Source organism: Saimiri boliviensis, chromosome 12, assembly GCF_048565385.1.
Source record: "Saimiri boliviensis isolate mSaiBol1 chromosome 12, mSaiBol1.pri, whole genome shotgun sequence".
Lineage (NCBI taxonomy): Eukaryota > Metazoa > Chordata > Mammalia > Primates > Cebidae > Saimiri > Saimiri boliviensis.
In genome coordinates, this window is record NC_133460.1 from 5041142 (window position 1) to 5056840 (window position 15699).

Consider the following 15699-nt stretch of genomic DNA (forward strand, 5'->3'; position numbering starts at 1 on the left):
GCTGGTTGGATGGTAATGCGGGCTTCACTTCTGGTAGTCTTCAGTTTGACTCCTACTGTCGCCACTACGAGTGCTTGGGAAGTTACTTTGTTCAGCCTCGCCTTGCTTCTTACATGAAAATCCCCACTGCTGTTGCCAAGGGGTCTAAATAAAAGAATGCAGGTGATATGGCTTGCATCTGTGGCCCCGGTCAAATCTCCTGCCCAACTGTGATCCTCAGTGTTGAAAGTGGGCCTGGTGGGAGGTGATTGAAACATGGGGTGTGGTTTCTAATGGTTTAGCACCATCTACCTAGTGCTGTCTTGTGACATTGAGTTCTCACGGGATCTAGCTGTTTAAAAGTGTGTAGCATCTCCCTCCATCTCTCTCTCCCTGCTGCTCTGCCTACGTAAGACATGCCTGCTTCTCTTTCTCTTTCCACCATGACTGAAAGTCTCCTGAAGCACCCCAAGAAGCCGTGGTGCTGCTTCCCGGACAGCCTACTGAACCCTGAGCCAATAAAACCTCTCTTCCTCATAAATTACTCAGTCTCAGGTATCTGTGAATGGCAGTGTGAGAATGGACTAATACAACAGGTGAGGCGCATAGCACAGTGCTTGGCATAGACGTACCCAAGAGTAGTTTTGTTAACATGTGTCATCTTCCATTTCTGAAGCTCTCACTCAAGATGATTGTTTTGAAAATATGGTGGAGAGAAATACCATGAGTTCACTGTGTCATAGTTTATTTTGTGCTTTCTGAGCACACATTTCCCAGACTTCTTTGCAGTGAGGTTGGACCCACGGGAGTTGTTCTAGCCAAGAGGGAGTAATGGAGATGTCATGCGACCACTCTGGGCTGACCTATAAGAGAATAGGTGTGATCCTTCCATCCTCTGCCCTCCCCTTCTGCGGCAACCCTGAAAAGCCATACAGAACGTACATACACCTATAAGCAGCCTGAATCTTGGCACCTCTCCTTGAAAGAAGTCCCTCTTAGAGACCTACTAGACCTGAAGTGGCTTTTGTGTGGCAAGAAATAAGCTTGCAAGTGATAAGACACTGAGATATCAGGACGTGTTTGTTATTGAGGCACAGACTAGCTTATCCTGACTAACAGAGATCATCACTTTTATATTTAATTCTTTAATTACAAACTTATTTGTATGTATTTTTAATTACAGTAGGTTTTGGAGTATACAAGGTGGTTTTTGATTACATGAGTGAATTATATAGTGGTGAATTCTCAAATTTTAGTCTACCTGTCACCCAATGGGTAGATTGTAACCAAATAGGTAGTTAATTACCCCACATTCCTCTCCCAACCTCTCCCTTCTGAGTCTCCAAAGTCCATTATACCACTCTGTGTGCCTGTGCATAGTCATTAGCTTAGCTCCTACTTATAAGTCAGAACATAACGTATTTATTACCTGATGTTAAAATCAAGAATTCAAAGGATATTCATTCTAATTTGGATTGCTATGGATTCCCTGAGCAACAAAAAGAAAAAAAAAATAAAATAAAAGTCCTTCACCTGTAACTGTAATTCTTTCAGGAACTAGATCCCTTTTACTCTTGTTTTCAACACTGCAAAGATTTCCGAAATAAGTTTAACAATGCTTTTCCATGATGACATGTTACTGGTTTGTGTTTACAAAATGAACATTTTAACATCATATTATTCTGAGCAGAATCTGTATACATACACACACAAAACAGGTACATAAAATTAATCAATCGAAAAAACATTTCTGGGAAGATCATCATTGTCTTAGGCACTCAAAATACAAGAGAGTAGCAGCAGTGCAGATAATGTTTAGAAAGGACATGCCATTTGCCTGTGGGTCTCTTGATGTGTGAACTGGATTGCGGTGTGTGTGATGGGCGAGATTGGGGGAAAAGAAAGAGTTGCAGCCTGAAACATAATGGGAAGGTTAGCCTCGCAATTGAGTTCCCTCAGAATGGAAGAAGAAAACGCTTACCTTTGTGTCTCAACAGGGCAAGGAGAGATAGCTGTGCTTTTAGGGGTAGCTCTATCTACTCCACTGTTGTCTCACCCCTTTTGAAGAATGTGTTCACCCCTTTAGCAACTCAGAAATGTTCCCAAGATGTACATAATTTCATGGATGGGAGAACACCAATTTCACAGAACTTAAACGACACAACCATGTAGTGCTTAAATTATGCAAAAACAAGCTGTGTGGTGAGTACAAGGGAGGCCTGGACATAGCAGTTCTTAGGTGTACTGTCATCTGCAGGCAGCTGAATGGCCCACAGGCTTCCTGAAGCATCAATAGAGCAAAAGAGGAGCTCAAATTAAGCCCACGCAAATATGTGAAGTTCCCACGTAGAAAGATGCCTTCAATTGCTGGGAAGGGCCCTGACCACTGCCTCTTCTAGTTTGAAACCTACCTGAGTGATGAGAATATCTGAACCGTGGAAAGCTGTCTGATTACATCGAAGGGATTTGTTCCTTCACATTCTCTCCGCTTATTATGTAGAAGAAATGATAGTCCCCACCGCTGCTGCTGCTGCTGCTGCTGCTGCAGGGTTTAAATGAAATAACAGAGTGCTGAGCACAGGGTTGGGCTCAGCCAAACATATGGCACCTTTTCAAAGAATATTTTTGTTAAGATGTGGAATTTTTTCTGTCTTGCAAAAGCTAGACAGAACCTACTTCTCCCACGTTGGAATCAACCTAAGTGAACAAAAATAAAAGCTTCTTAAAAACTAGAAAACATCCAAGTAATAGAAGAGGACACGACGCCATTAAAACTGGTATTTTAAAGACAGAAATATAAATGCAGGAAATGCTTTTGTGATGTCATGAAAACAATACTGCATGAAGGCTGTTTGTTACAACTGCGGGTGCTTGGAGGTAGAAAGGATAAGGGCAGACACCGAATTGTTAAAGTTCGTATTCTGGAGTGCTGAGACCATCATATTTTTGTCATTGTCGATATTTTTAAAGGTTCTACAATGAGCATGGATGACTTTTGTGTAACTAGCGAATGATGTCTGGACTTGGTTTAAGGGTGATCAAAAAATGAAACTCTCGGCCAGGTGCGGTGCCTCACACCGGTAATCCCAGCACTTTGAAAGGCCAAGGCAGGTGGATCACCAGAGGTCAGGAGTTTGACACCAACCTAGTCAACGTGGCAAAACCCCGTCTCTTCTAAAAATAAATAAATAAATAAATAAATAAATAAATAAATAAAAATAATAAAAAAAATTAACTGGGTGCGATGGAACACGCTTGTAATCCCAGCTACTTGGGAGGCTGAGGAAAAAGAAATGGTTGAGCCCGGGAGGCAGAGGCTGCCGTGATCCAAGACAGGGCCACTGCACTCCAGCCTGGGTGACAGAGTGAGACTCTATCTGAAACTCTCCCTCTTTCAGTACACTTACTCCAAGGAATTTATTGCCTATATCATGATTAACAACACCTCCTGTCTTTATTTTTGCTTAGTAAGTACAGTAGGAATAAAGAAATTGAATGGAATATGAAAGGTGGCAGCTCAAATTTATTTAGCATTCCTTTCTGGACTGGAAAAAGGGAAATGATGAGGGATGGAGGTTTGAATCTCACCTGTAACTTTTCAGGCATCAGGCAGTCTTAGACAACTTACTATTTCTGAGTCCCCATTTCCTCCTTTTGTAAAATAGTACTCATATAGCCTGCCACAGAGATTAATTTGAAGATTACCCTAATTAAAGCCAGAAAATGTCTAAAGTATGTATAGAAATCTGTACGTACAGAGAACATGCTAGCTCCTTTTGCATGAAGCATGTCTCACTCTAAGGACAAAGGAAACGAATAGAGGAAGAGGAAAAAAATGCTTTATAGAATTTTTCTTTCCCTCCAGACTTTCATGTTTCAATTATTTTGCTGACCAGTTAATGGTAATTCATTACAGGGGCTGGACCCTCATATGCACAATTTAAGCTGATCTTTCATTTCTTCCTCTAGGGCTCCAGATCAACTTCTAAGACACGGATAAAGAAGCCACCTCCCATTCCAGTGGCTGCCCCAGAATCTCACCCACAGCATCAGCTGGCTTCCTTTTCAAGGACAGAGTGGATGGCAGCCCTGGAAGTAATTGATAGCTCTATGCCTGTTTCCACTGCAGCAATTTCTAAGATGGCACAAGCTGATGATGTTTGCAAGACTGAAGTTCAGGGGGTTTGCTGTGGCCAGCAATTGATTGCATCTTGATATTCCCTCTCCTCTGATACTTTAACTGGGGGAAAGGATGAAAACATCTGCCCTCAATGGCTGCTCAGGAAAATTACAAAATCAAAAACTATATAAAAGCATACCTGTCTTCCTTTTAGCTAATTAAAACAGTGGCCGGCGCCAAGGAGCTTTACTTTATCGAGCACTGCCACCTTCTGGCCATATGAGCCTCTACACCAGCAACCCACCAGTAACACGCATAAGAATCTAATGGATATTTGCATACATCCTTGTGTTTAACATCAGATCCTAAAGTCAAACCATAAAGACATGCGAATAGCCCTGAAGCCCATAAGGAAATTCTACGATTTTCTCTGCTTGAACAGACGGTATACACACAAATGAGGTGCAATCAAAAGTTTAGGGTGCCTACAAGTTGCCTTTCACACTGTGGGCCATTCATTATCTTCCCGCCTTGTAGTGTGTTGGGGTAACACGGAAAAAAAAAACAAGGAAAGAGGTATTAGCAGGTATTCACTGCATGACAGGTGTTTTCACATATGTTATCCTGTTCTTACAAACATTTCATGTAAAATAAAGTGTTGTCTGCATTTCACTGAGGCTTCAAAGTTATAAAACCCATGGAGAGTCAACTTGCTTTTAGCAGATGGAAGGAGGATTGAAATCCAGGTGTGCCTAACTGCAAAGCTCAATTTCTGATGGGCACTGCCTAAACTCTGTCTCACTATCTCACACACCCTACTGTAATGAGAGCAGAGTGGGCAGATCTGAGGGCTTGCTTTCGCCTTAAACCTGGTACAAACCATTTGTCTATGCAGTTTGGATATGCAAACACAAACACAAATATTTATACACATACATATATACACATGTATGCACACATGCATATATGTAAAAAAAACAAAACAAAAGCTATATACATAGTTTTGTTTCTATGTAGCTCTGCATATGTGTGTGTATATATATATAAAACTATTATATATATATAAAACTATTTATATATATATATATATATATATATATATATATATAAAATAGTTTTTTTTTTCCATTTAGCCATTTGAAAGATGTAGACATATCCTCCCCAACATCAGCAGGCATCTCTTAATAAAGACAGTCTCCTACATGATCACAATTCCATGATCACACCTAAGAATATTAACTCTGATTCAAAATTAACTCTAATGTCCAGGATCATATTTAAGTCTCAACAGTCATTAAGAGGCTTGAAAAAAAAAAAAACTTAGCATTGCATTTGACTAAATCCTGCTTGTCTTTTTAAACTGAGAACAGTTCCCCCACCATTGTAGTTATTTTTTTTAAGGTGACAATTCATTTTAAGTCCTCTGTGAAATGCCCAAGAAAATAAGCATCTGCTAGTTAGCTCTTTCATCATTAAAATAAATAACCCTTTGGTTAAAGTAGAGTCTCCAGTATCCTACGTGTTACATCAATGTAATCCTCTCCTAAAAACAGGGTCGTATGAATGGAGAAGCTGCCCCCGCCCCTCGCCCAGTGGTGCAGAGCACTCAGCTCTATGCGGCCTGATGAGACTTGCCTGGCCCTGTGAATTCTGGATCTCATAGTCTTTTTTCTTATCCTCCTCTTCCCTTTTTGCCCCTATTCTCCTTTCTTTTTCCAACACTGTTCTCTTCTGCCTTTATTCTGTTTTGCATTCTGATTAAACTACCTAAAAATAAGTTGTGAGAATTTCATGCCAAAGTATTTTAGTATGAATCTACTGCTAATGATGACGGGATCCCTCATCATGATCCTCAACGGTGGGTAATTTTGCACCCTGGGGGACACATGGCGGCATCTGGAGACATCTGTGGTTGTCTCAATGGGAGAAGAGAGTGCTCCCGGCATCTGGTGAGTAGAGACCAGAAATGCGGCTCAGCACCTGCAATGCACAGGACGTTTTCCACAGCAAAGCATGCACGGTCCAACACGCCAGTAACAACAGGACTCAGACACCCTTTTCTACATAACCACAAAGCCATTAAGCACATTCAACAGACTTAATATTTAACAAATGTCTAACTTTCCTTTTCCATAAAATGAAACACATTTTTTAAAATGCTGATTTAAATATATTTTTTTTTATTTAGCAATGGTTATTCAATAATAATATTCATGATGAGTTCACTCAAAGTTGTTGAGCACCCTGCTCAAGTTTGGAGACTGTCCCTTAGCACTGGTCAATCAGAAAAATCATCTCTTAGATGATCACCAGTCTATAAAAGTATAACATGAATCACAACCAGAAATAATTTCTCCTAGTTTTTCAACTGACAGCCTGAAGAAAATGCTAACTTATGAGGATGGTGTGGGAAAATGGCTTCTTCCTCTTTTTCTTTGAAACACATGCTTTTAGTTTTCATAATCTCCCCAAGAAGGGGCAATCAGCTTCGAAGTCTGATAGCAGCCACTGTGTGTCTAAGCGCAAGGCGTGCCTCTGGTGGTCAGCTGGGAAATCTATGCCTGAGAGCTCAGTCCCTCCAGAAGAGGCAGGGCTGGGTGCTTCGTAGGAAGCTGCAAGCACAGACTCTGCTGTGCTGTTTGCTGCTGCTGTTGTTTTAATGACCCTGATCCTTGTGCACAGATGATGCAACTTACAGGCAAAGAATTCACATTCAGGGCACAGGGATTTCACTATTTCCCAGGAAGAACTTTAAAAGGATCCTGACATTTTATTCTCTTGGGCAAAACAAACTGGATGTTAAAAGCAAGTATGAGCATAGAGTTCTTAGTCAGGAGTAACTCTGTATCCTTTTGAGGTAACTTCAAGACTTGGAAGAAGAAATAAAGGTTAAAAAAAAGAAAGATATTAATATCAAAACGTGCTTTAAGGGACATACTTTACTTTTTACGAGCATATTCCTGGAGAATTGCAAAAGGGCTCTAAAGACTTACTGGATTGCTCCTCAAAATAGCTCACTTTCTCTTTAGAGTATCCTGGCTGAATAGAAAGGGCAGCTATTATCTCCACACTATGGATGTAAAACTGAATTACAGAGAGAACGGTTATGTCTATTAATTATTATTATCAATATCATCAGATAAATTTGAACATTTTATTCATTGGACTAAGAACTTTTTTCTTTCTGGTAAAAGGACTGTTGTGGAGGGAAACAACCATAATTATGTGTTACTGCTTATTTCTTTGTTTATACCTTTAAGGAGCTAAATTAACAACAAATTGTTACTTTATTTTCTCAACTGACTAAAGTACAGAGATGGTAAACACCCATCTTCTGGAGACGTGACAACAACACTAATTGATCACACAACTATTTCTGCTAAATCTGATTACACTTCTGAACCCTTCACACAGTCTGCCTCGCAAATATTATCAATTGATAAAAATTTGCTACCAAGATAGCAAACTTTTTAACCAAGGTAGTAAATATTTTTAACCAGGTAAGATCAAATAGATTTTTTTTTTCAGACAGGGTCTTGCTCTGTCACCAGGCTGGAATGCAGGGGTACAATCTTGGCTCACTGAAACTTCTGCCTTCGCCTCTGGGGCTTAAGCTATTCTCCTGCCTCAACCTCCCAAGGAGCTGGGACTACAGGCACATGCCACCATGCTTGGCTAATTTTTTTATTTTTAGTAGAGATGGGGTCTCACCATGTTGCCCAGGATGGTCTCAAACTCCTGACCTCAAATGATCCACCTACCTTTGCCTCCCAAAGTGCTGGGATTACGAGTGTGAGCCATCACGCCCAGCCTAAACAGATTTCTACTTACTCTGAGACCAGTAGAGAAATTTGAAGTTTTCTATGAACTATGTTTAAAGTTACTCAGGCCCAATTATCATGCAGCCCAATTTACATTTATATTGTAATCTTTGTATAAATATTGATTCAATTCTATGCTCACCATGGTAGCTGAAACAGTGGAAGTTGCTTCATTTATGTTTTGACCAAGAAGCTTTTAATATCGCAATGTTTGTTTAAAAAATGGTTTGCAAAATTAGTTGCCCACCTACCATCTTTCTGCCTTACAAAGATAAAACGCAAAGATGTAAATCAGAACAACAGAAGTCACTCATTAAATATTACCTCTACTGCCCATTAGTGGCAAACTTAACTTTGATAGTGGAAAACCAGAATAAGAGTGTAAATTGAAACTTTAATGTTATTTTAGAATAGAACTCAAGTCGCATCATCCCCTAGGAGGTCTAAGGAAAAGGCAAGAGAGGAATGACACTCGTAGCAATAATTGTAATTCTACCACTTACTGAGTATATGCACTGCTCCATACAAAATCACCATGCTCTTTTTTTTATTTTTTATTATTTTTGAGACAGACAGTCTCACTGTGCTGCCCAGGCTGGACTGCAACGGCGTAATCTCTGCTCACTGCAACCTCCGTCTCCTGGGTTCAAGCAATTCTCCTGCCTCAGCCTGCCAAGTAGTTGGATTACAGGCACCCACTACCACACCTGGCTCATGTTTGTATTTTTAGTAGAGATGGGGTTTCACCATGTTTGCCAGGCCAGCCTCAAAGTCCTGACCTTGTCATCTGCTGGTTTCGGCCTCCCAAAGTGCTGTGATTACAGGCGTGAGCCACCGTACCCGGCCGGTCGCTAATCCATCTCTTCTGATTCTCAACCACAATTCTATGTGATACTTCTCCTATGATCCCATTTTACAAAAGAAAATACTGATTTTCAAAGGTGCCAACTTCTTCTGACTTCCTCAAGACCCCACTGCTATGACATAGCAGAACCAGGTTGAACTCTGTCATATTTGGGAGCATGAATTTCAAGCACCCTGTCTTGCCTCTCAGGCAGATTATACAAAAACACTGCTTTAATGAACTCCATGAGACCATTATGCAAAGCTCAGAAAAGCATATTTTAAAGACCAAGTAAGTAGAAACTACGGATTTATGAAGAAGGTTCTAGTGTTTGTTTAGCCTTTGTCTGAGTTTCTGATGAATTAATAGTGGAGAAATTGCACTTGAAAGCAGAAAGGAAGGGAAATCACACGCACAAATACCACATGCTTACCCATTTATTCCTCAAAGAACATGTTCAAAGTCCTCTTGTATGGTGTGGTGGTTACTTTGGACTATGCTTTATATATATGCATTTTAAAGTTTTGAGCAAAGGAGATGCTCAAAAAATGTTAGATCCTTTCTAATCTATCTGTACTTAGCATAAAAAGATAGTGAGGTGGCCAGGCACGGTGTAATTCCTGTAATTCCAGGCACGGTGTAATTCGGTGTCATGCCTGTAATTCCAGCACTTGGGGAGGCCAAGGCAGGTGGATCACGAGGTCAGAAGTTTGAGACCAGCCTGACCAACATGGTGAAACCCTGTCCCTACTAAAAATAAAAAATAAAAGTAAAAATAAGCAGGCATGGTGGTGCGTGCCTGTAATCCCACCTACTCGGGAGGCTGAGGCAAAAGTATCGCTTCAACCTGGGAGGTAGAGATCGTAGTGAGCTGAGATCATGCCACTACACTCCAGCCTGGGTGACAGAGAAAGACTCCATCTCAAAAATAAATAAATAAATAAATAAAAAGTAAAAACAGAAACAAACAAACAAAAAAGATAAAGAGGCTACCTCCCAGAAGACAGGGGTATGAAAAAACATGTTTGTCCATGGGTCTATAAGATATGATCAAGAATGTGACCAGGATGCATCATTTGTGGAAACTTCCCAGGTCCAGGAAGGGAAACTGAGACCAAGAAATGAAGCACTGTAATGACGTCTATAGCAAACATGGATAAGTCTCCGCTTTCCATCGCCAGTACAGCAAGACAAGCATTTCCTAAACATGGGATCATCCACATATCAACCTCACCATTGCTGTCTTCTCCATGAATCTCCTTTATCATGATTAGCTGATTATTTTCCTTTAAACTGACTTTTTCATGTATCAGTAAACTTTAAAACATGTTTTCATGTCATCATCAAAACTGAAAACCAGTCTAATTTGCCATAAATTGAAAGAGACTCTCAAGACTCAATGGGTTGTATAATGCAATGTTCCTCAACAGTTAAATTCTGGCTGGATATTTTGTCTCGTTGAAGCTCGCTTGCTCTCCCTGTTCAAAAAGATTAGCAAGGGTTAGAGAGGTGTTAGAGATACAACAGCAACACGCAGAGTCGATCTCGTTGACATCTGAAAGACTGAAATGGATTTGAGAAGGAAATTAGAGTCTCACTCTATGATTCAATTATATTGAATGGCACATTCATGTGCCACCCCAAATGACTTCATGTACAAATGGTGGAATTCATGCTACACTTGGAAACAAAGCCATAATCCACTCACCTACCCAGCGTCATTCAGCCTCCTGGATGAACCCTGTTACCAATCTTACTGACTATTCACAATCAGTGATTAACTTTCAAAGCTTAAAATCAGTGGTATCTCAGCACTTCCTCCGATCCATCGATCAGAGCATCTACTCAGAGATACACAGAGCTCTGAGGATTCCCTACTTTGGTTCGTATATCTTGTGTCTCAGAAGTTTCATTTCCACATATGCTAAAGCCCAAAGGAAACATCTAGTATGCAATCTACTCTCAAAATAGAAACTCTTGTGTTATCAGAAAACCACTAAAGAGAAATCTCAAATATTTGGTTTCACTCTTATTTATAAGTATAAAATGTGCACCAGATTTTGAAGGCTTAGTAGTCATACACACACACAGATATACACACCTAAATATATACTAGATCATAAATAACTTTTGGCCAGGTGCAGTGGCTTATGCCTGTAATCCCAGCACTTTGGGAGGCTGAGGTAGGTGAATCACTTGAGGTCAGGAGTTTGAACTAGCTTGGCCAACATTGGTGAAACCTCGCCTCTACTAAAAATACAAAAATTAGCCAGGTTTGGTGGTGCATGCCCGTAGTCCCAGCTACTTGGCAGGCTGAGGTAGGAGAGCTGCTTGAACCCAGGAGGCAGATGCTGCAGGGAGCCAAGATCATACCACTGCACTCAGCCCTGGGGATGGACCGAGATGCCATCTCAAATAAGGAAAAAACAAACAAACGAACAAAAAACCTTATATTTTGGGTACATGATGAGAATACTTTGACTATATAGGTTAAATGGATTATATTATTAAAATTAATTTCAGCCAGGTGCGGTGGCTCATGCCTGTAATCCCAGCACTTTGGGAGGCCGAGGTGGGCGGATCATGAGGTTAAGAGAGTGAGACCATCCCGGCCAACATGGTGAAACTCTGTCTCTACTAAAAATACAAAAATTAGCTGGGCATCGTGGCGTGCACCTGTAGTCCCAGCTATTCAGGAGGCTGAGGCAGGAGAATTGCTTGAACCCAGGAGGCAGAGGTTGCAGTGAGCCGAGATCGCGCTACCGCACTCCAGCCTGGCAAAAGAGCGAGACTTTGTCACACACACACACAAACACAAAAAATTAATTTCATCTGTGTCTTCTTAGCTGTTTTAGTGTTGCTACTAGAAAATGCAACATTACATGTACGGTTGGCATTACATTTCTATTGGGCAGTACTGGATTAGGTTTTTTATGGTTCCTTACTGATTAATCACTGTAGTAATATATAAAAATTATTCTCTAAAATTAGAAGAGCACCTATAAATAGACCCTTTAACTTTGTGAGGTAAAAGTCACCGGTAGGTGTATAAAAAGCTTTGGCACCGTTGTTCAGTCTTCCTCTCTATTAATAACTTGTATAATGATGCCAGAAGATAAATAGCTCACTATCTTTAAACTGAGAAAAGGAAAAAAAAAAAAAAATTTCATGGCTCCTATGTCTATGGATAAAGCAATCCAACTTTGGAACACTCCAAACTTGTTCCCTAATCAAAGATATACTTTTAATGAGATTTTATCTGTGATTGAAAATGTAAGGCAGTAATGAACTGCTGGGTCATTACTCTGCTTCTGGGCTTAATTTTTATTTAATTCTAGTTCCCTGATGTTTTTGATATAGAATTCTTAATTTATGCTGGATGTTTAAAACTTTCTTTTTAGGATCTTTTGATGTAGGTAGCCTTTTGGGGGCAATACCTCCATGATTGTGAGAGTAATAAAACAGACTGTTCCAGTCTCCATAGGAACATACCACATAGATCTACAAATCTGTATGTGTTTGTATCTATGCAGATACATCACTTGAGTGTTACAACAGGGCCTTAAGTAATGTCAGATGTGTTGACCACCCTTCATTCTGCGGCTTCTGGCAGTAACTGAAATATCTCTGGTCTCTAGAGTAGGGAAAACCTGTATTCTGGTTGTAGCCCTGCCACTCACTCATTAGGTGAGCTCGGGACATTCATTGAATATTTTGGAATTCTATTTCATCCTCTGAAATAGTATTTCTCTACTTAAAAACAAACAGGTGGATTAAATGAATTATGCCTGTGAAGCAGTTAGTCTTGCAGGTAGAAAGTATTTAGTACTCAACGTGGTTTTGATTCTTTTTGAAGTCTTTTGGTTATCTGGATCTGTGGATAGAAAGCAGAGTGAACATCTTAAAAGGCTCCAGGTCCTTTTTTGGACCGGGACCTATCAATACGAAATTGTTTACATGTTGAGAGGGCACATGTTTGTGGATTATATGCATGGAATGTGTGATGATCAAGTCAGCGTTTTTATCCCAAAGGCCCTCCCCATTCAGGACCCTTCTGACTCCTCTCTGGTTGGAATACTGGCCAGCAGGCACCTTTACTTACTATTGAGAGTTTACCTTGGGCTACGACCCACCTGGGGTAGATGCAGCCACAGTAAAAATGAAACAGCTCTTGGCTCCCCAGAACTGATTGGAAGGCAGGGTAGTACTCTATTCCCTATCCACATTATCCTCACAGCCTTCTGATCATGGACAGCTTTCCTCCAAATTCTGTGTAACCACAATGCTCACCTCTCATTATTCTCCAGCCTGCCCATGTAACCAAAAATCTTTCTTGCTTTGTCGCCAAGGCTGGAGTGCAATAGTGTGATCTTAGCTCACCACAACCTCTGCCTCCTGAGCTGAAGTGATTCGCCTGCTTCAGCCTCCTGAGTAGCTGGGATTACAGGCACTCACCACTACGCCCAGCTATTTTCAGCAGAGGCAGGGTTTCACTATGTTGGTCATGCTGGTCTCAAACTCCTGACCTCATTCATGTTCCTCTACAATCTAATCCCAGTTGACCTAGGGAAGTGTGTGTGTGTGTTTCATTCTCTGGGCAGCATCCATCCTCCTACCTACTTCTGATAATAACACCCCAACCCCAACCCCCTACTTTGACTTCTCTTCAGTTTTTCTTTTGAAAAACCTTTTGAGGACCTCTTTTCCCTTTGGGAACCTCTCCCCTCCCATTTCCCTTAGTGTCCATGTGGAGCTGTCACTTGTCCAAAGTTCCAGAGATTCACAAAGGTCTCAGGCCTGGACAAACACTACATCCCATTACAGGAGCTACAATTCAAGATGACTTTTGGGTGGGGACACAGCCAAATCCCATCCTATCCCATGTGTCCCCACCCAAATCTCATCTTGAATTCTAGCTCCCATAATTCCCATGTGCTGGTGGGACATAACTAAATCATGAGGGCAGTTTCCCCATACTGTTCTTGTGGTAGTGAGTAAGTCTCACGAGATCTAATGGTTTTACAAGGGGAAACCCCTGTGCTTTGTTTTCTGTTCTCTCTCACCTGCCACCATGTAAGACATGCTTTTGTTCTGCCATGATTGTGAGGCCTCCCCCGCCATGTGGAACTGCGAATCCAGTGAACCTCTTTTTCTTTATACATCACCCAGTCTCAGGTATGTCTTTATCAGCAGTGTGAAAACGAACTAACACACCCTGCCTACCATGGCAAGACCTGGTTCAGCAATGAACACAGCATGCAAGCCTGACCAAGCCCAGGGCTTTTTGCTAAATTGCTCAAACGCGTCTTGAATTGGTCTTTGGGGCCATTTACTCCACTTAGGAAGAGCCCACCTGAATGTCAGTCAACTCCCAGAAAAGTAAAGTCCAGAAATGGGGACTGATCCATGCCTGATGACATGTGCATAGGCATCTACACGTAAGCCTGCCCAACGCCAGATATCCCTAGATTTTCAGACACGGAAATATGTTAGTTTCCTAGGGAGGCTGCATGAAATCACCATGACCGACCTGGGTGGCTTAAAACAACAGAAATGTATTATCTCCCATGTCTGAAAGCTGGAAGTCTGAAATCAAAGTCCTAAAAGGGTCTTGTTCTCTCTGGGGGCACTAGGGAAGAATCCTTCCTTGCCTCTTCCAGCTCCTGGTGGTGGCCAGTACCTGTCGTGCTGCTTGGCTTGTGTCCATATCTCTCCAGTCTCTGCCTCCGTCATCCCATGGGTTCTTCCCCATGAGTCTCTATCTCTGCATCTCCAAGTCTCCCTCTTCTTATAAGAGCCCAGTCAGGCCAGGTGCAGTGGCTCAGCCTGTAAATCCCAGCACTTTGGGAGGCTGAGACGGGAAGATCACAAGATCAAGAGATTGAGACCATCTTGGCCAACACGGTGAAACCCCATCTCTACTAAAAACATAAAAATTAGCCAGGTGTGATGGTGGGCACCTGCAGTCCCAGTTACTCAGGAGGCTGAGGCAGGAGAATCACTTGAACCAGGGAGGCAGAGGTTGCAGTGAGCCAAGATCATGCCACTGCACTCCAGCCTGGGAGACAGAACAAGATTCCATCTCAAAAAACATACAGATACTCCCGTCTCAAAAAATAATTGTAGATAGTCAATCTCTCTTTCTGTGTCTCTCTCTCTACACACACACACACACACACACACACACACGTATATGTATGTATGTATGTATATATATAAACAGAGTCTCACTCCCAGGCTGGAGTGCAGTGGTACAATCTTGGTCACTGGTCACTGCAACCTCTGCTTTCTGGGTTCAAGCGATTCTCCTGCCTCAGCCTCCTGAGTAGCTGGGACTACAGAGGTGTGCCACCACGCCTGGCTAATATTTGTATTCTTAGTAGAGATGGGGTTTCACCATGTTGGCCAGGCTTGTCTTAAACTCCTGACCTCAGGTGATCTGTCCACCTTGGCCTCCCAAAGTGCTGGGCTTATAGGTATGAGCCACCACACCCGGCCTCAATACAATTTTTAATGACTGGTGCCTACAACTTTGTAGAGGGATATGTGTGACCTTTGAGGATCAGAGAGTGGATAGGGGAGACACAGGTGGGATAGGGACTGGTCTGAAAGGAGCGTGGAGACCAGAAGGTGATGATCCAGGGCACTGCAGACATCAATGATCACCTGGAAGTGGTATCTCTGTCTGCTGCAAGCAATTGTTGCTTTTATTTGACCAAGCTCTATTCCATCTCTGGCAAGAAGCACTATGGTTTTTCTTTGGGGAGCTGTCTTTCCCTTATTGTGCTTCCACATTGTTAGTGTTGCACTGGCTTCATATCAGCATTCCAGGCACGGGGGTAAATTCTGGCCAGGTTGATCAACATCCCATAGGCCCTTGGCTGAGGTCTAGGGGGATTCAGTTTAGTCAATGGCACTGTTGGGTGGGAAAGGGG

At 41.7% G+C, this 15699-nt stretch overlaps 1 protein-coding gene across 1 annotated transcript in view; it reads right to left on the minus strand.

The window, feature by feature from the left end:
• Positions 1-15699, minus strand: part of RBFOX1 (RNA binding fox-1 homolog 1) — a 2539409-nt gene that overhangs the window by 1041466 nt on the left and 1482244 nt on the right.